The 21,663-nt window shown below is 42.4% G+C and overlaps 1 protein-coding gene across 1 annotated transcript in view; it reads right to left on the reverse strand.

The window, feature by feature from the left end:
• ISX (intestine specific homeobox) overlaps nt 1-21,663 on the reverse strand; it is a gene marked incomplete at both ends in the record, with an annotated part of 47,202 nt that overhangs the window by 8,771 nt on the left and 16,768 nt on the right. The window lies entirely within an intron of this gene.

Below are 21,663 nucleotides of genomic sequence, written 5' to 3' on the forward strand. Positions count from 1 at the left end.
AGCTTCTGCCGCCCCTTTCTCTCAGCTGCCCGGGCAGCTGAGAGAAGGGGGTGACAGAGGCGGGATCCCCCAAAACAAGTCTTTGTCGCTGAGAGAATGGGCGGCAAGCTTCCCCGCCCCATACTTCGCGGAGCGCTCCAACGCCTTGTTCTCTCGTCTCAGCGGAGACTTGTTTCGGGGGATCCAGCCTCTGTCACCCCCTTCTCTCAGCTGGGCAGCTGAGAGAAGGGGGCGACAGAGGCTGGATCCCCCGAAACAAGTCTTCGTCGCTGAGAGAATGGGCGGCAAGCTTCCCCGCCCCATACTTTGTGGAGCGCTCCAACGCCTTGTTCTCTCGTCTCAGCGGAGACTTGTTTCGGGGGATCCAGCCTCTGTCACCCCCTTCTCTCAGCTGGGCAGCTGAGAGAAGGGGGCGACAGAGGCTGGATCCCCCGAAACAAGTCTTCGTCGCTGAGAGAATGGGCGGCAAGCTTCCCCGCCCCATACTTCGTGGAGCGCTCCAACGCCTTGTTCTCTCGTGTCAGCGGAGACTTGTTTCGGGGGATCCAGCCTCTGTCACCCCCTTCTCTCAGCTGGGCAGCTGAGAGAAGGGGGCGACAGAGGCTGGATCCCCCGAAAGAAGTCTTCGTCGCTGAGAGAATGGGCGGCAAGCTTCCCCGCCCCATACTTCGCGGAGCGCTCTAACGCCTTGTTCTCTCGTCTCAGCGGAGACTTGTTTTGGGGGATCCAGCCTCTGTCACCCCCTTCTCTCAGCTGGGCAGCTGAGAGAAAGGGGCGGCAGAAGCTGCATCCCCCGAAAGAAGTCTTCGCCGAGAAAATGGGCACTGAGATTTTCTCGGCGAAGACTCACCTTCTCCCGTTCACCTTCAGCAGCTCCGCCAGGCCCGTCCAGTGCCCTGCTAGCAGAGCTTGACAAATGCAAAAGCTGCTTTGGTTAAACACTGGAAGGTTTAGTGATTAACCCACCCCACCCCACCCGGTCTTCTTGCTGTTTCTCCCCATCCTCACTCCTACCCACAGGGGCTCTCTGCCACTTCTACTACTTCTTTTTCTTTCTTTCTTTTTTGCTGAGGTGTGCGTCTCTCTCTCTCTCTCTCTCTCTCTCTCTCTCTCTCTCTCTCTCTGTGGTGTGTTATCTCGAACCAGATGGGATGGCAAAGTCAAATGCAAATGGGGATCTTGCAGATCTTGCCCTGCCTTTCCCCCCACGGTTACCTTCTGTTCTTGATGAGCTCACGAGTGCTCAAGGACAAAATAGGGCAGGGCAGAGCCGGCAGTTAAAAATAGGATGCAGATAAAAGGAAAGGTAAGGAGGGGTTCAGGTTGAGAGGAGAGGCTGTGTAGCCTTAGTGTAACTCCTGTTTGGGCTGACTGGGTTGCCTCCGATGGGCTCTGACAGTGGAACAGAATGGAATAGAAAATATGGAATGGAATGGAACAGAACGTAGAACAGAACAGAACAGAACAGAATAGAATAGAAATATAGAAAGTGAATAGAATAGAATAGAATAGAATAGAATAGAATAGAATAGAATAGAATAGAATAGAATAGAATAGAAATATAGAATGTGAATGGAATAGAATAGAATAGAATAGAAATATAGAAAGAGAATAGAACAGAATAGAATAGAATAGAATAGAATAGAATAGAATAGAATAGAATAGAATAGAATAGAATAGAATAGAATAGAATAGAATAGAATAGAATAGAATAGAATAGAAATATAGAAAGTGAATGGAATAGAATAGAATAGAATAGAAATATAGAAAGTGAATAGAATAGAATAGAATAGAATAGAATAGAATAGAATAGAATAGAATAGAATAGAATAGAATAGAATAGAGAATGGTAATAAGAATAGAATAGAATAGAATAGAATAGAATAGAATAGAATAGAATAGAATAGAATAGAATAGAATAGAATAGAATAGAGAATGGTAATAATAGAATAGAATAGAATAGAAATATAGAAAGTGAATAGAATAGAATAGAATAGAATAGAATAGAATAGAATAGAAATATAGAAAGTGAATGGAATAGAATAGAATAGAATAGAAATATAGAAAGTGAATAGAATAGAATAGAATAGAATAGAATAGAATAGAATAGAATAGAATAGAATAGAATAGAATAGAGAATGGTAATAAGAATAGAATAGAATAGAATAGAATAGAATAGAATAGAATAGAATAGAATAGAATAGAATAGAATAGAATAGAAATATAGAAAGTGAATAGAATAGAATAGAATAGAATAGAATAGAAATATAGAAAGTGAATGGAATAGAATAGAATAGAATAGAATAGAATAGAATAGAATAGAATAGAATAGAAATATAGAAATATAGAAATAGAATAGAATAGAATAGAATAGAATAGAATAGAATAGAATAGAATAGAATAGAATAGAATAGAATAGAATAGAATAGAATAGAATAGAATAGAATAGAGCTGGAAGGGACCTTGGAGGTCTTCTAGTCCAGCCCCTTGCTCAAGCAGGAGGACCTATACCAGTGGTGGTGAACCTATGGCACGCCTGCCAGAGGTGGCACTCAGAGCCCTCTCTGTTGGCACGTGCACCACCACCGCTGCCAGCAGCAGGTCCTTGTCGGTTGGTGGACTGGAAGAAAAGGGAGGGGGAAGCATTTTACATGCGTGCATGCGCGCACGGGGCCACGAGCAGGCACATGCTGCAAAGGGGGCGAGGCTAGTGCCTGCGTGATACTCACTAGCCCAGCCCCGTTCTCACGTGGTGCGGTGCCTTGTATCTGCACCCTGCGGCGCGGCGGTTGGCGTTTTTGTGCCTTGCGGTACGGTGGCCCATTTTTTGCTCCCCTTTTTTTTTCGTGCCAGAGGCGGCACTCAGAGGCGCCTCCCTGTCCCCTCCCCCGAGGGCACCAGAATGCCGATGCTGCCTTGGCACTTTGTGATAAACAAGTGGGTTTTGGCTTGCGGTTTGGGCACTCGGTCTCTAAAGGTTTCGCCACCACTGACCGATACCATCTCAGACAGGTGAATGTCCAGTCTCTTCTTAAAAACCTCCAGTGATGGAGCACTCTTGATTTCTGGTGGCAAGCTGTTCCACTGGGCAGCTGAGAGAAAGGGGCGGCAGAAGCTGCATCCCCCGAAAGAAGTCTTCGCCGAGAAAATGGGCGCTGAGACGCCTCATTCTCTCGCTCAGCGGAGACTTCTTTCGCGAGATCCAGCCTCTGCCGTGCTGCACCGAGAGAACAGCAAGCCGCCCCATTCTCTCGGCGGAGCACTCCACCGCCCCATTCTCTCGGCGGCTTGCCACCCCGTTCTCTCATCTCAGCAGAGACGTCTTTCGGGGGATCCAGCCTCCAGCTGCTGCATTTCCCAGCCTCGGCTTATACTCGAGTCAATAACTTTTTCCAGTTTTTGGGGGTAAAATTGGGGGTCTCGGCTTATACTCGAGTCGGCTTATACTCAAGTATATATGGTAATTATCCTGTCTAAAATAGATACATTGTTCATTTCAGTGCATTCTTATTTTATACAAGTTTATTCTGTTTATCATCTTAATAGTTCACCAATTATTGAAAAAAATATCTTTTGTTGTATCCTTCCAAATTCTATAATATAAATCAATTCTAATGCTAACTTTCCTTTCCCTTAGGAGTCTAAAAGTTAAATATAAAATCAGTATATATCTTTTAAAGATTCCCCTTAGCCCATTAAGACAAATTTTAAGCTATATCATTACAACAAATATATTCTATTTATCATCTTAGTAGCTCATCAATTTTTAAAATAATATCTTTTATTATATCATTGCAAATTCTATAATATAATTCAAAGTTATGTTCTGATAACTAATCTATTTCATTATATAGTAATTATCATATCTGAGGTACATACATTGTTCATTTAAGTGTATTCTTATTGTATTTCAAAAACATATTCTATTTGTCATCTTTGCAATTCATCTATAATTAACAAAGTATGTTTTATTGTTTGTAGCTAATTTTCATTCCCTTAAAAATCTAGATCCTAAATGTAAAATTAGTTTATATCTTTTAACAGTTCCTCTTGGCCCATTAAAGGAAAATGTAAGTTTTATTATTACAAATCCCAACATTTACAACGGAAAAAAATCATTTTTTAAATCTAACTCTAGCTTTCTTCTTGTGCCAGGCAGGCTTCCATATAATTGCCTTTAACTTCTTAAATGTGTCTCCCTTTCTTCCTACATATATTGTTTGAATCTAGGGAGACCATCCAGTTATCATTTTTTCAAAGAGAGTGACCCCTTTATAGTCATTAAATTTTTGTTCTAATAAATCCAATCTCCATGTTTGGTGTAGTATAGTTGTTATTAATTCAATCTGGTCTTCTTCTTCTTTCAGATCCATCTGGCTTAGGTAATAGGTCATGTCTGGTATTGTAGTAATTGTTTGGTTGGTTAAAGTCTTAATGTACTGTATTTAAAGGCCTTTGGTGTCCTCCATCTTAGTATTGCTTTCTTCAGCTTCTGTTGTTTGTTGAATTGTAGGTTGAAATCAAAGTTTGGGTATCAAGGCTCTCAGTAGATTGTACTTGTTGTTCTTTAAAGTCCCCTATTTTGTTGTTGATTTTCTCATCCTCTGTTAGTTTTGGGGTTGTCAGTTCATCAATTGAAGTCAGAGTCTCATTAGGTGAGTTTATGCTGTCAGATTTGTCTTTAAGTCTGGCTTTCATTTCTGCAGTCATTGCCAAAATTGTATCAAGTATGAGTTTATAGTCAAGTGGTGGAATATATTCTTCCATTTCTTTAGTATTTTACAGATAGGTCTTTAGTGGAGGCTATTTTAATAAAAATCAATAAATGTCCACCTCCAGTATTCCTAAAGGTTGTTTTCAGTGCCAGGTTTTCCCAATTTTTATCTTTAAAGATAATGTCAAGGACAAATTTATTACAGCCAGATCTCAGAGTAAAAAAAAAGTTTACTTGCTATACTAGGTTTTGCCAAAAGATGTCCTCAATAGCATGTAAAATCCTTTTCCAGACAAATATAATATAAGTATTTTATCCAATTAATTCATTTTTAGCAGTAAATAGGGTAGTAGGTCCCCACAGAAATAAGCAATAAAAACTTTTTAGTGGCCCAAAAATTCCAGAAGTACAAATAAGGTTGGTTAGTTATTTAGCTTAGTCATTTGATTTTTTTGAAGCTTTAAGGTTTTAATTCCCCAAGTAAGCAGTCGCCAATCTTTCAAGAAAGGGGGAAAAGTGAAGTAGCCGAAGGACCACTCGGGACGACAGGCTAGTTAATAAAAGGGTTTATTTAGAGCAAAGACAAACATAGAATAACTTGCCGGCTTTTATAGCCGGCAGCTGTCAGTGAGGGCCAATCAGGAGCGTTCATTTTGGCGCCGCGTCAATCCGGACCAATCCGCGTCGTCTTCTCTTGACAGCTCAGGCTTCCGCATGGTCCGGTGTTATGACAGCCGCGAGCTGTCAGTGGTTGCGCCTGCGCTGTGCGGGGAACTTTGACAGCTGTCAAAGTTCCCGCGTGTTCTCCTGTCAGAATGTTTCCCTCAGTTCTAACACCCTGTTAAATGATGTATATTTTACTGTTTATAAATATAATACATATATAATACACCCCTTACCCCTCCCCTGGAGCGTTCCCACCCCCTTGGTCGCCGGAACCTGCCCATTGGTAGTCCTTTAGGTAGGCGGGGGCTCTTCGGTTTCTGTTAGAACGGCGAGGAAGTGGTGGGTCGTCTGGTTCTGGTAGTTCGTTTTCTTGCTGTTCTTCTTCTTGGTTTGGTAAAGGTAGTATTTCTGGGGGGGGTTGTAGTTCCAGTTCTTCTGGTTGGTGTTCTGCGTTGTGTGGTGGTTGTCTGGGTCTGAGTTGGTCGATATGACGGCGTACGTTGCCATGAGTTTGTGTGGCTATTAGGTATGAAATGGGTCCCGTTTGTTTTAGTACCGTCCCCTGGACCCACTTGTTTTTGTCTGTGTATGACCGTGCCCATATCAATTGCCCTGTTTTGAGTGTGCGGGTTGGGTAGGTTTGCTCTTTTTCCTCCAGGTATGTGTCAGGGTGCAGTCTATCGAGCCGTGTTATTAGCCTCCTCCCCCATCTTAGTTCCGCCGGTGATTTGCCCGTTGTTGTGCATGGAGTTGCATGTTGTGACATGAGGAACTGGCTGAGCCGGCGTTGCCAGTTCCCCTTTGCGAATTTTTTCAAAGCTTCTTTTGTAGACCGCACCATAATTTCGGCCATCCCGTTCGACGATGGGTGGAACGGCGCAGACGTGACCAGTCTAATACAATTCTTCATAGCGAACATCTGAAATTCACGAGAGGTGAATTGAGGTCCATTGTCTGAAACTATGGTGTCTGGAAGGCCATGTGTGGCGAATATTTTTCTTAAGGCTTGTATCGTGGCTCCTGACGTTGTTTTTCTAAGGGGAGTGACTTCTAGCCATTTGGAATAGCTGTCCACTACAATTAGGAAACTTTGCCCCTGGATAGGTCCTGCAAAATCTAAATGAATACGTGACCATGGGTTCCTCGTAGTCTCCCATTTGTGAATTGGGGCTTGGGGTGGCTCGTTTCGGGTCGCTTGACAGGTATAGCACCCTCCCACATATCTTTCTATTTCTTTATCTATGCCCGGCCACCAGACATAACTTCTAGCCATAGCTTTCATCTTGACTATGCCTGGATGTCCTTCATGTAATATGTGTAATGTTTGGTTTATGTTTTTCTCTGGTATTATGACCCGATTTCCCCACAGCAGGCATCCTTTATGAGTGGATATTTCATTTTTTCTGCTAAAATAAGGCTGGAATTGGGTTTGTGGGTTTTGTGCTGGCCACCCTGTTGTGGCCCATTTGAGAATTCTGCTAAGTATTTTGTCTGTAGCTGAATTTTTGGCTATAATGTTTGCGGACAGGGGACAATCTGGAAGTTGAGAGATTGCTAGAATCTGTCCAGCTGGGGCTGGATCTGAGTCCTTGCTTTGAATGGGCAGTCTGCTGAGGCAGTCTGCGTGTCCTAATTCCTTCCCCGGTTTATGTATTAACTGATAGGAATAGGCTGATAGGAATGTGGACCACCGTAGAATTCTTGGAGAGAGAATCTGTGGTGTAGTTTTATTCCACGTGAATATGCCCAGAAGGGGTTTGTGATCTGTAAATATAGTAAAGGGCCTCCCATAAAGGTAGTCGTGAAATTTTTTAACTCCTGCGACTATTGCTAGGGCTTCTCTGTCTATTTGTGCGTAGTTCCTTTCTGCTTTAGACAGTGTACGTGAATAAAAGGCTATGGGTCTTTGTGTACCATCCTTAAATAAATGACTTAACACTGCCCCGATTCCGTAGGGAGATGCATCGCAAGCGATGCATATTGGGGTGTCTTCTCTGAAAAGGGTGATCGTTGAGCTGTGGCAAATAATCTTTTTTAATGATTGGAAACTATTCTCATGTATTTTGGTCCAGGACCAAACAGTTCCCTTGTCCAGGAGCCTATGCAGAGGCTCCGCGATAGTGGCTTTATGGGGAAGGAAGGCATGGTAAAAGTTTAATAATCCTAAAAAAGCTTGGAGCTCTTGTTTATTCTTTGGGCTTGGTGCTGTTTGAATAGCCTTTAGTTTTTCTGTGGTGGGGTGTATGCCTTGGCCGTCTATTTTGTACCCTAGGAATTCTGTGGATGTGACTCCAATAGAGCACTTTTCCCGTTTCAGCTTGAGGCCGGCTTCTCTGAGCCGGCTTAGCACAGCTGACAGCCTGTCAGCTAAGTTTGCTTCGTTTTCTCCGGCGATGAGAACATCGTCGAAATAGGGGCAGACCCCGGGTATTCCTTTCAGGGTTTTCTCCATGATACCCTGAAAAATACCCGGGGCCGCCGATATGCCGAATTGGAGCCTTTTCACTTTAAAGGCACCGCGGTGGGTGACAATTGTCTGGGCTTCCGCCGTGTCATTAGTGACAGGCAGTTGCAAATACGCCTGCGTGAGATCAAGTTTGGCAAAAATGGCGCCAGAGCGGATAGAAGCAAATACGTCCCTTACTGCTGGCACCGGGTAAGCGTGGGGACTGAGGGCTAGGTTGAGGGTCGCTTTATAGTCTGCACATAATCTCACTTCCCCGTTAGGTTTAATAGGGGTGACTATAGGGGTCTCCCAGCTTCCCCCTTCCGTTGGTTCGAGCACCCCAAGACCTATGAGGCGATCGAGTTCGTTTTCAATTTTTTCTTTAAGGGCAAAGGGTACTCTCCTAGCTCTTATCTTAATTGGTTGGATTGCTGGGTTTAACTGTAAGGAGATGGGGGGACTGGTGTATTTCCCTAACGTGCCATCGAAGACGTCTGCATACTTGTTGCAAACGGCTTCTAGGCTGGGTGATTGAATTGTATTTACCCCCGTTATGGCGATTCCTAGCGGCTCGAACCAGTTTAACCCTATCAAGTTGGTGCGGTTCCCTGGCGTAACTAGGACTTCTAAGGGACCCTTGAACTCTTTGTACTGCACCGTAACCTTAGCCCTCCCTTCCAGAGGAATGGGGGTTTTCTGGAAGTCAGCTAGGTGGACCTGGGTTTGCCTCAGAGGGATTTTTTCCTTTCCCTGTTGACAGATCTCCTGATAAGTTTTAAGCGAAATTAAGGAGACTGCTGACCCTGAATCCACTTCCATGAGGCAGGGCACCCCCTGAATTCTTACCCTGATCTTAACCTTTGAGCTTAGGCTGTTTACCCTGTCAATTGTTTCTACCAGGGGCCCTGGCGGTTTTTCTCTGCTGGCCTGGGTAGCTGGCCTACCTGGGGAGTTTGCCTCCAAATCATTGATGTTGTCACGGCCCTTGCTGCGGCACACCGGTTTGATGTGGCCGGTCTTCCCGCAATTGTGGCACTTAGCGTTCCTAAACCGGCAGCTTCCTCGGGCATGGTTGCCCCCGCAGCTGGCACAGGCGGCCCGTTGCTCGTAACGCGGCGGTGGCGGAGGGGGGTTCCTGGACCTTCGGCGATCTGAAGTGTCGCCTCTCCTCGGTTGCCTGCGTTCCATTCTGCGTTGCAGGGCTTCTCCGTCGGTGAAATCCACCGACTCTTCGCTGTCGCTGAGGAAGGCGCTTTCTTGGAAGACGGTCGCTGGGCTCTCTGGGGTCGTGGTAGTCGGCTTCTTCTTGTGGCTGTGCTCGTAGGCCATGATTTCTCTGGTCAGCTCTGCCAGGCTCATGTCGGGTTTGGATGTCAGCTTCTTCTGCAGCCTCTCGTCCCTCAACCCGATCACCACCTGGTCTCTGATGCGGTCCTCCAAGTCGGGAAAACAGCAGTTCCGCGCGGCGTGTCTGACCCCAGCGATGAACTCGTTGGCGGGCTCGTCTGGCCGCTGTTTCTTCTGGGCAAATTGGACCCGCCAGTACAGTTCTGAGCGAGCCGGCATATAGTACTTGTTCAGCTGGTCCACCAGGTCCGCGTAGGAGACCTCGGTGATGGGCACCGGGCTGAACAGGCCCACGGCAGCATCATACACTGGAGGTCCGCTGATGTATAGTAGTGCGGCGGCCTTTGCTCTGTCGTCAGTGATTTTACTGACGAGGAGGAATCCCTCGACCTGGCCTAGGTGTGATTGCCATCTCTCGGGATGGCGGGTATCGAATTCCCTCACACGGCCGAAGTTTGCCATGTCGTCCGGTCCTGGGTTGCTCCTATGGAAGTTAAAACTTCCAGTGTCAGCTCTTGCCGGGAACTCTCTTCCTCGGCCGTGACTTCAGCTCAGGAACTCTCTTCCTTGGCTGTGACTTCATCTCCGGAGCGATCCCACCTTCGTCGCCAGTGAAGTAGCCGAAGGACCACTCGGGACGACAGGCTAGTTAATAAAAGGGTTTATTTAGAGCAAAGACAAACATAGAATAACTTGCCGGCTTTTATAGCCGGCAGCTGTCAGTGAGGGCCAATCAGGAGCGTTCATTTTGGCGCCGCGTCAATCCGGACCAATCCGCGTCGTCTTCTCTTGACTGCTCAGGCTTCCGCATGGTCCGGTGTTATGACAGCCGCGAGCTGTCAGTGGTTGCGCCTGCGCTGTGCGGGGAACTTTGACAGCTGTCAAAGTTCCCGCGTGTTCTCCTGTCAGAATGTTTCCCTCAGTTCTAACACCCTGTTAAATGATGTATATTTTACTGTTTATAAATATAATACATATATAATACAAAAAGATTTTCAGAAAAGTCCCACAGGAAAGTAATTAGGGAAGTAAGAAAGGTAAGGTCTCACCCAAATCCTCCAGATTTGTGCTTGATAGTGATTTTGGCTTTTGGCAGGGAACGGCTTAGTGAATGGCCATGTTAATGGCCAATCTCTTCTTCTTCGGGCCAGAGGAGCAGCTCTGGATCAAACGGAGGGCTGCCACCCTTCTGCAATTGCAGAGAGAGCCTCCTTATGGTGGTCGCCCCTCCAGGGTGACTTTTGGCCCTTTTCAGGGTTCTCTGAGGAAGAAAGACCAGATGGCAGGGAGAGGCTTCTTCTCGTATGTCCACCGGCGCCGCGCACGCAAACTGGAAGCCTATTTCAAATATTTTTGATAGATCTACCATGCCTCTCTCCCATTCTGTCTCAGGATGCCTGCACAAATCCTGAGAGTTTATTTTTGTAGGTGAGACTGAGAGATAAATCCTGGCCTAAACAATGCTGCTATCAGGCCCGACCCATTGCATTATGATGAATGCAAAGTGGTTTCTATGCATGATTAATTTTTCATCAGAAACAAGTTATCATTCCTTTTTATTCTGGTTGTTCAGACAGCAACCAGAATATTGATTCCAGATCTGGGTGCAAGAGTTTGGTAAGAACATTGGCAGACTAGAATCTGATTAGAGAAGAGTAAAAATAAGATAAGAAAAAAAAATAGGAAAAGAGACTTGAGGCATTATGTAAGATTAGTCTAAAGAAGACTGGTGAGGCCTGATAGCTATCATCAAGTAGATGAAAGCTGACATGTAGAACATCTGCAGAACTATTTAAAGCTGTTATTTAGAGAAAGAAGGGTTTAAATTATGGGAAGTAGACCAATTTCCAGTTCTAATTTCAAGATGACTGCTCTGGGCAGTTTACAAATAAAAAGAAAGACAAGTAGAATGGTGGTAAAAGCTATCCAACAAAGGACTAACTTTTTTAGTGCATTCCCCACTAGAAGTATTGATGGCCATCTGTCAGAAATGTATTTCTGGGACTTCCGGTGGCTCCGCGGCGACGGAGGGAGCCTTCCCGGGCTGCCCGCGGCTCAGCTGTTGTTTTTTCGCCCGAAACAGCGCCGATCAGCTGTTCGGGCGAATCCGAAGCCCCCTCCTCGGGAGAAGAGGAGGGGGCGAGCTCCCAGGTAGGGGTAGAGTTCTCCAGGGCTGCCTGAGCTTATGGCTTGGGCGGCTGAAGGATTGAACTCCCCCGTAGCCTGGGCTGCTCCCAGCTGGCCGTCGCCTCTGCTCCTGACTTCTTGGAGCAGAGCCAGCCGTCTGCGACCACCCCTGCCTGAAGGAATGACTATGATTTAAAGGAGCAGGCAGAGCGATACAAGAGGAAATGGTAAAGAGGATTACTATGTTTTACTCTCCAGCTTGATGGACTTTTTTGGATTACAAATCTGAAGTGAAAGTGCGTCATATTTGGTAAAAGATGGCGGCTAAACCACCCCCTAAAACTCTTCGGAGTGCTGGAACTTCTCCCGTGCAACAATCATTATTGCAGGCGCTGCATCCTCCTGATGTATTGACATCAAAGGACTTACAAGATGCTCTTGAAAAACATACCCAGGTAATTTTGGAATCAATTAATATTAGATTTGCACAGATGGAGGAGAAATTGGAGAAATTGGAGGAGAGAATGGAGGAGAGGATGGAACAGAAGCTCAAAGCAATGAGGGTAGACATCTTGACTTCAGTGTGTAAAGTGGCTCGGTGTGTGGAAGAATTGGAGGAAAAGCTAGAAGACTTGACTCAAAAGAATGCTATATTAGAAGCAAAAGTATTGGAGAATGAAAATAAAATGGAAAAGGAACTGTGTCTTGCTCAATATTTCCAGATGCAGTTTGCCATTAGAATTAGAGGCTTAAAGGAGAATACTAAGGAAGATCTAAAGCAGCTGGTTTCTGAGGCTTTTGAAATAGTGTTGAAACAGCCAGCATCTGAAATAAAAGGAGGCATGGACAAAGTGTTTCGTGTGAATTCATGGATTGCCAGACAGAGGAAGTTGCCTAGAGATGTGGTGGTATATTTTGCAAAAAGGGAAACTAGAGATGAAGTTATACAAGCTGCTTATGATACTAAAGTTATGATTGCTAATCAAGAAGTTTTGGTCTTAAAAGAAATTCCTCCAAAGATTCTAAGGAGAAGGAAGGATTTTACATTTCTTGTGCAAGAGCTCAAGCAGCGAGATATAAGGTTCAGATGGGAGATCCCAGTGGGGTTGATGGTGACGCACGAAGGTAAAAAGTACCGTTTGGTTACTGTGATGCAAGCGCGTGATTTCTACAATAATGTTTTAAATGCAACGCCATTAACACTTTTGGAAGCTGGAAAGGGATCTGGAGAAGGAGTGCATCAAGAGGCCGAAGATGGTCAGATAGAAGACAACGGTGTTGGAGGAGATCAAGATATAACTTCGTCGGATGAATCTATAAAACAGAGGGTGACGCGTGCTGCTGCAAAACGATCTAAGAAGAGAAAGTAGCAGGAATCGCAGAAGTCTTTGGAACTTTTACGATATAGTCAAGTAGGGGAGGGGGGAAAAGATTTGGGTGTAGACGCAATATATTTTTATATTTGGTGGTTTTGTGGAAAGGCTGAGCTTTTTTGGATTAAAGTTCAAGTTTTGTTTGCAATCTTTTTTTTTTTTTCTTCTTTTTTCTTTTTTGTTGTGTTTGGAATAATTATAGATGTGGTACTGGAAGAGGAACGGTCGATTACAGAAGAGTTGACTTTAAAGTTTTTTGATTTGGGATCCTTGGTTAATTTGGAAAATTATTTGTAAGAATGTTATATCATGGAATGGATAAAATGGATGGAGTTTATTTAGGATAAGTATAGGGTTGAGAAGGGTGTTTTTTTTTCTTTTTCCTTTTTTTTTGTCTTTAATATATGTTTAATACTATTAAGGTTTGTTCCATTCTATATAAGCTAGAGAGTGTCCTTTTCTTATTCTAGTTTTTTTTTATATATATATTTAATATTGTTAAGGTTTGTTTTATCCTATATAAGCTAGAGAGTGATGGATTTTAGAATTTATAGTTGTTAGTATATGGTTGCTTAGGTTTGCTTTTTTTTATATATATATACCTTGTATTCAGCTCTGGGAAGTAGGGGGGGGAGGGGGGGAGGTAGGGGGGGGGAGGAGGGAGGGGGGAGGAGGGGAGGTAGGGGGGAGGAGGGAGGGGGAAGGGGGGTTTTTTAAAGGAAAATTGTATTTTAAAACTTTTCAATAAAAAAAAAAAAGAAATGTATTTCTGCACTAGGCAGAGAGTTGGGGAAGACAATCTCCAAGATTATTTCAAAACATATTCTATGCTTCTAGAAGGTCCATAAGATTGAGATCCAGCACAATTATAAATTACAATGCAGAAGTAGCTTTGTTTGCCCTAATGTGTTTGGAGAAGCCTATACTTCATACAAAGATTTTGTGGTAGTATGCAATGGGACAAACCATGCAGTTGGATTATCCTGTTGGGACTCCACTCTAGCTTTCACATATAGTCCTAGAATGGGGAGAAAAGTAGAAATAAGGCTAACCCGAGATTATTGCATTATGTCAGACACTTAATATCCATAATGACAATTTTACTTGGCTCTCTATATTTTTATTTTATACTTTTTCCGTTCATTGTTTATATGGTGTACATTATCCTAGTCAGTCATTGAAATGGGCACCTTTAGAAATCAAATACATAAATAAATGCAAAAAAATGACATAAAGCTCTGGAAGAAACTTCTGGAAGATCAGATCAGGAAAGCAGGCAGACCATGTAGCAGGTCTACAACTTGCTACAAAAGAATGTATTTGATTTATTTTGTAATGATGCCTAATATGAATTTTCCTTTTAATCATTTTGTCAGGTACAATTCCATAAATCTTTCATACAGTAGATCTATCTTCAGTTATCTGGTTACATACAGTTATGTGGTGTGTATGGCTTTGCAAAATAACAGGCTTCAAAACAAACAGGCTTGATAAGATTCATTGTGATAATCAGAATTGAAGATAATTGGTGGCAATGTTTTCAGCATAAGCTTCAATATATAATCAGTTGGGTATAAAGAGGAATATCTTTCTTGATCTATGCTGTCATTACTATCTTAGCAAAGAATAAAGAGTCAGATTGATTGATTGAATGAATAAATACAACCCATTAGTAGGAAGCTCCATCTCAAATCCTTGAACCTTTAGTATATCAAAGTACAAGTCATTAGATACTTCTCCCCTGACAACTTCCAAGACTGTCAGTCATGATTGTCAATCATGCTGAGTCTTGCTGGCATTATGACAGCATTTAACAGGCCCCCACCTTCTTGCCTTTGGGAGGGTCCTTAAGACCTACATTTTAATGAGGATTGAAGATTGTCTAGGTGGATGGAAGGAGGGCAATAGAACCTGCTATAGGGGATTCCAAGGGCACAGAGTTTGTTTAATTATCTTTTATGTGTTATTTATTATTTCCTATTTTTACTTTTATTAATGGTTTATGTATCAGTTTTATTGTTTTTTAGAGTTATGCAGAATTTGGCAGAATTGAGCAGCTATATAAATGTTTTAACGGAAGGAAGGAAGGAAGGAAGGAAGGAAGGAAGGAAAGAAGGAAGGAAGGAAGGAAGGAAGGAAGGGATGCCGTGATTAAGAACTGAGCAAATGCTCCTTGTGTGTACATTAAAAGCAATAATCCTGAACCTGTAATATTATTGAAAGAAATTGTTTTAGAACACAGGTGTCAAAATCAATTGTGTCATGTGACATATTGTGACACATCGCAATGTTTTTTGCCTTTGCGGAGCTGGGGTGGGTGTGGCCTGCACGTGACATATCCGGCCACCAGTTTGACACCCCTATTTTAGAAGAAGAGTTTAATCTACATTATCTAACTGATAGGCTTCTGTATTGTAGGAAGGAAAGACATTGTTAGTTATTCTTGCATAGAACCCACAGCAGGAATCCAAGAGAGAATTAATTGGTTTTTTTGAGATCTATCAGGATGCAAATTTGTTCACAGAGAACATCCAATTGCCAGTAGTTTTGTGGGGGATGAATATTGAGAAAGAGAGGGCTGCCTCCATCTGTCATGTTTACTATTAACCAAACACCACAAAGACTTCTTTTATTTACCAGCTGCACTCATTCTGAGTAATCGGTTTCAAGCAGGGATGCAGCTATTTCATTTTAGATCAAAACTTTTCAGAAATGTATGTCCTCAATACTAGAATGGTATGTTATGTTATGTATCTTATGTTCCTGTGGCTGCTATGTGTGTTTGTATTTGTGTGTGTGTGTGTGTGTGTGTGTGTGTGTGTGTGTGTGTGTGAGAGAGAGAGAGAGAGAGAGAGAGAGAGAGAGAGAGAGAGTGAGAGAGAATCACATTTCTACTAGTTGCTGGCCATCCTATCGTAATAACTTTTTTAAAAAAAACAAAGATGAAAGAAAGGTTTAATATCAGTTCTTGATCAATGGGCTTGAAATATCTTTATTAGCACATGCATTGTTAGCAGAGACCATTCCTAACCTATTACCTCTTATCACTATTCCTGTCATTTTTGACTGCATAGTGATAAGATTACAGTGACAAGGCTCAAACTTACTTGCACCCACCTTTCAGTAGCAAAATGAAAGGTTTACCTTCAGTTTTCAATGTACTGTGTTGTCATGTAATGTCTTGATGCCACCCTGAGGGAATTTAGCCTTGATCATAGGAATGGATGTCTGGCATTCTGACTTGAGAGGGAACTTTTCTTGTCTTCAGATTGGGGAGGAAGAGCGGGTGGGAGAGAGGTGTACTACACTCAGCTACCCTGGATGGCTGATATGGTACTTTATATACGAGGTATCTGCCTCCTATGGCCCCTGCAGCCAATTAAAAAACAACAGCAAACAAACAAACAGGTTTTGTTGTTGTTCTTTTGAGTCACTGTTGATTCTTGATTATTGCTTGGACAAGTTCCTGCAGTTTTATTGGCATGATTTTTCAGACGTGGTTTGCCAATGCCTCCTTTCCAAGGCTGAGAGAGAGTGACTGGCCTAAGATCACCCAGCTGTCTTCATGTCTAATACGGGACTAGAATTCACTGACTTCTGGTTTCTAGTCTAATACCTTAATCGCTACACCAAACTGGTTCTGAAAAGTGTTAGCAAGGGTGAATCTGGTGTGGAAAGTAGAAGAAAGCCTTTCTATCCTGCTCCACTCCTTGCTAATAAATTGGAGGAAAAGTCTGGATGCTGGCCAGGAAATTTATTAACTGCCTGGAATATACTAATAGACAGGCATGATAGAAATTTAGAAATAATTTGCTTGGCTCACCACAGCTAGATGATACCAACTTGATAATATAAGGGTGAGCTTGTTCCATCACCAAACACATCAAAGGATAGATTTGCTCAGTGCTTTTTTTGTAAAAGAAAAAGGTGCCGGAACTCACACACATCATATAACCCGCCTTGCCTACCCTACAAGGTTCCATCCAAAAAAGGTGCCGGAACTCCGTTCTGAGCGTTCTATGAGAAAAAAAGCCCTGGATTTGCCCCTGAGAATAGTTAGTTCGCTTTGCTTTTTCATAGATCTAAAACAATCCTGTTTTCTTATAATAACCTCTCCTCAAAAAATTGATTCTGCAAAACATTTTCTGTATACAAGGCCACAGCAGCAACAACAATACAAGGAACTTGAGTGTCTGTCCTGGTCAGCAGTTTTTTTTAAACTGGATCACTCAGATTATAATAATATCATAATTTGAGCTTAGCAGTAAACCAGCAGGGACTGAATGGACTCATTTTGATTTCAGCTTCAAATGAAATTGCTGCTACTGTAGTTATAGTGAGTTAATCAAGAACATCTGGTAAGAAAGTAAAATGGTGTATTTTTATTAAACTTAATCATAATAATATTTCTATTTCCAGGGAGAGAGAAGGAGGAAGGGAGGAAGATGTGTACAATGCCCTGTACAGTGACTTAGTATCTGCCTCATGCAGCAGTGTTAGCGACTGTCCCTTGCACTGACTATTCACTGTTATGACTGTGATGAAAATGTAGTTTCTCAACCAGCCCTTGAATTTATGATCTCCCAAGTATGTAAAGCAAAGGAAAGCTGAAGTAAGATCATAAGCGCAGTTGTGGTTTTACTTGGTGTATGCTTCATTTAATGATTGAGTTACCAGTCCCAACTGGGTAGCTAAAGAAGCACTAGTTGCATGTGAAAGACTGGATTTACAGGGTCAAGTCTTCATTAATGTTCACGTCTACAAAGTGACAATTTCTTGAAGCTCCAAATCTTTACAAGAAACTGTGAGATCTCAAATTAAGAGTTCACATAGCAAACAACAACACTCAAAATCATAGCCTAATATGAATGTGGAAATTATAGATATGTAAAATGTTAAGTGCAATGATAGATTTACAATGAAGTACATCAGGCATAATATGAACCCAGCACCTATTTAACTTTGCTACTCTTCCAACTTCTATGTAAGCCTGGAAAAAATATTCCAGTGTTTTAAGAAGTCAGTACTTTGTGACTCTTAAAGCAATGGGACCTGTTACAAGAATACAAGGAAGCATAACAAAACATGGTGCTTCCTTACTGAATAGCAGAGATGTGCAAATACTTACATGTAATCTGAAGCATTTCTTCCAAATAATTTTCAAAGTATGCACAGCTCAGTAATCTATCTCCTCACAATATATTTATTTTATACCTAGAGATAATCTGAAGAGTGAGTGGCACTTGGAGAGATGATGATGGTGGTGGTGGTGACGATATTGATCATTGATTCACGAGTGATGTGGAAAATATTGACCTTCTCATGAAAATGTAGGATAGCCTGTTCATTAGAAAAAGAACAAAAGGAGAATATATGGCTTTTCTGACAAACTGAAGAGTCTATTTATTTGATTAAAAGATGTTATGAAGAGACTTGGAATTGAAAATGTATGGAACCATAGTTAATTTTTATCAGAGCATCTTCTCACCCCTTATTAAAAGAATTAGTTTAGTTGGGAGAATGGTTCTAATTGGATGCATACAAATGGCTCAGGCTAGAGCCTTCTGCCACTGAAGCATAGCATTTAGCTTCCTGCTGATATCTTTTGGGGCACTGCAGAAATGGAGCAGCAGGATGCTGAAATGTTTAAAGGCTCCATTTAATTTCTTTTAGACCAAAGCCTTTCAGACAAAAGCTGCCTTCACCTAGGCACCAATCACAGACATTTAATTACTGAAGCGGATGGCTGGAATGAAGAGTAGGGGAAAAACCTCTGGCATGACAGACTTAAAAAATGAATGGCTAAAAATATTTTACAACAAAAGTGAATGATAAAAATTGGTGTGTGTGTGTGTGTGTGTGTGTGTGTGTGTGTGTGAGAGAGAGAGAGAGAGAGAGAGAGAGAGAGAGAGAGAGAGAGAGAGAGAGAGAGAGAGAGAGAGAGAGAGATCCCTCTCATGAAAAATCTATTCAATGTTAACTGTGTTTTGAGAGGTTCCTTGCTGAGCTGCCAGTGTAATGAAAGCAAATGAAGCATGGAAGAAAATAATGCAGGAGTCCAAAAAGAGATTGAATGCATTGCAAGCAAAGATTTGATGGTAACTGATATGGAGAAGATTTATTCAGTTCTGAAGAGATTACAGCAACATGGCTGAAAATAACTTAGTTAACCTTTCTGCATTAGCTGGCTAAAGGGTTTGCTTCTTGTAGGTTCCACTTCCAGGTTTGACACCTGCTATTGTTGTAAGAAATGACCTATTGTTATTATCCCAGCCATAGAGTGTCCTAAGCATATTTCCTCAAGATCTAGATTTCTGGGCTTCAGAATTCTACTTCATATCATAAGCTTTCTAACAGACAGGAAGCAGCAAGTGAAGCTAGGCAAAATCACATGAGATACCTGTACTATTAGCACAGCCCCCCCACCTCCAGGGCTGTGTGATCGCTCCACTTCCCTTCTCTCTCTATACCAACAACTGCATTTCAAAGGATCCCTCTGTTAAAGTACTGAAGTATGCAGATGATACAACAATGATCGGTCTCATTCGAGACAATAAGGGGAAATTGAACAAGTGTGGCCGAAACAATCTTGAACTGAACACACTCAAAACTGTAGAAATGATGGTAGGTTTTAGGAGCCCTCTTATTCTACCACCGCTTACAATACCAGACAACACAATATCAACAGTAGAGATCTTCAAGTTTCTAGGTTCCATAATATCTCAAGACTTAAAATGGACACCTAATATCAAAAATGTCATCCAAAAAGGACAACAACTTTTGGAACTCAGGAAGCTCAGACTGTCCAAGGAGCTGCTGATACAGTTCTACAAAGGAATTACTGAATCTGTCATTTACACCTCTATAACTGCCTGGTTTGGCACTGCAACCAAACAAGACAGATGCAGACTTCAGAGGATAGTTAGAACTGCAGAAAAAACAATTACTACCAGCTGTCAGGACCCACCTCAATCCACATTTTAGGAAATAAGAACTCTTGGATGCAAGTTTAGTCCAAAAAGGAAAATGTTTACTAGGATGGAATCGATTGTGGGAATACAAGACGGAATCTAACAAAGTTACATTTCAATCCTATATAAAACATTCCCATTTCAGCCCCTCCCCTCATCCATTTGGTCAGGCTCTCATCAGTTGCTAGGTGTCAGGTCCTTCCATGGGAAAGGGAACTCTCCTTGGTTTTATGGTTATTGCTTTCCTTTTCAGTTGTAAATGAAGATACAATCCAGACCTGTCTGTCCCCCTCCCTCCCCCAGTTAAAACATCCCCTGTTGTTTGAAAATCGCTTTAGTAACCATCCTCTCCCCCCCCCCTCGGAGAGATGGCAGAATCCCCAGAAATAGCACGTTGTTCTACCTATACAATTATGAAATGTGATATAAATGGATTCTGACATTCGGCTCTCCTTTCAGAAAAAAGATGAGTCCATCTGTGGGGAAAGAAAACATATAAATGTTAGCCTGGTTTGTTTGGATATTCTGTATGAAACCTCTTAAGCAACTTAGGTGCTTTAACATGGAGTTTGTTAACCCACTCATTTTCTGAGGAGGGGAGGTGTTTCCATGCCACTAAATATTGTATCGTTCCATGGTGTTTTCTGGAATCTAAGATTTCTTTCACTTCAAAATGTTGTTCTCCTTCCACCATGATGGGGGGTGGTGGTGGTGGGATTTTTGCTCGTAGTGGTGATTGTTGTTCTCTCTTTAATAGACTGCAGTGGAAGGTTGGGTGTATTCGTCTAAGTTTTTTGGGTAGTTCTAATTCAACTGTTACTGGGTTTATGATTCTTTTAATTGGAAAGGGTCCAATATATTTTGGTCCTAGTTTTTTACAGGGTTGGAGTGATTTCAGGTATTTTGTGGATAAATATACCATCTCTCCTACCCTAAATGGTGTGGGATCGGTTCTTTTTTTGTCTGCCTGTGTCTTGTATGCTTTTCTGGCATCTTCCAACGCTTTCCTAACGATTGGCCATGTATTTTGTAATTGAGCAATCCATTCCTTCAGATCAGGGATAACCGGTTCTTTGGGGTTAGTTCTGGTATTGGGCTGAAACTCTGGCCTGTAGCTACTTGAAAAGGAGTGTAACCTGTGCTTGAGTGGACTGCATTATTATATGCTACTTCTGCAAAAGGCAGTAGGTCCGTCCAGTTGGACTGCTGAAAATTAATATAGCATCTCAGATATTGTTCAAGTATATTATTAAGTCTTTCAGAAGCTCCGTCTGTCTGAGGATGGTGACTAGATGACAGTCCTTGGGTGGTTCCTAAGAGGGATAAAAATTCTTTCCAAAATGCCGACGTAAATTGCACCCCTCTGTCAGATATGATGCATTGTGGTACCCCGTGCAATCTGTAAATATGCTGTACAAAAAGTTTTGCTAATGCTTTTGCAGTCGGGATTTTTTGGCAAGGTATGAAATGTACTTGCTTAGAGAACAGATCTGTGACAGTCCAGACTACGGTGTTTCCATTACTTTCTGGCAGTTCTACGATAAAATCCATGGCTATTTCTTTCCATGGGGCTGAGGGGTTTGCCACCAGTTGTAACAGACCTGGCGGTTTCCCTTGCAGTCTTTTGGCCATCGCGCAAATTTGACAGCTACCCACATAGCTTTCTATGTCCTTTTTCATAGATGGCCACCAAAATTGCCTTTTAGTTAAGTGTAAGGTTTTTACAAAGCCAAAGTGTCCTGCTGATTTTGTATCATGGCACAGTTGCATGAAATTGATTCTCTGTGTGGCAGGTATATATAGCTTCTCCCCCACCCATGGCAGTCCATCTTTAATTGTGCACACATGTTTATTTTTCTGGAACCATTCATCACTTTCCAAAGACTTCCTGAATTCTATTCCAGTTTGGCTATCTACCTTCGGCTTCATTTTTTCTTGTGCCCTGGTGGTGACTGGTGCTGCCAGTTGTTGTTCCGGTACAAGTGGTTTAAAGTCAGTAACTCTTGTGCTGTTATATTG

Source organism: Vipera berus (assembly GCF_964194415.1).
Source record: "Vipera berus genome assembly, chromosome: 6".
Taxonomy (NCBI): Eukaryota; Metazoa; Chordata; class Lepidosauria; order Squamata; family Viperidae; genus Vipera; species Vipera berus.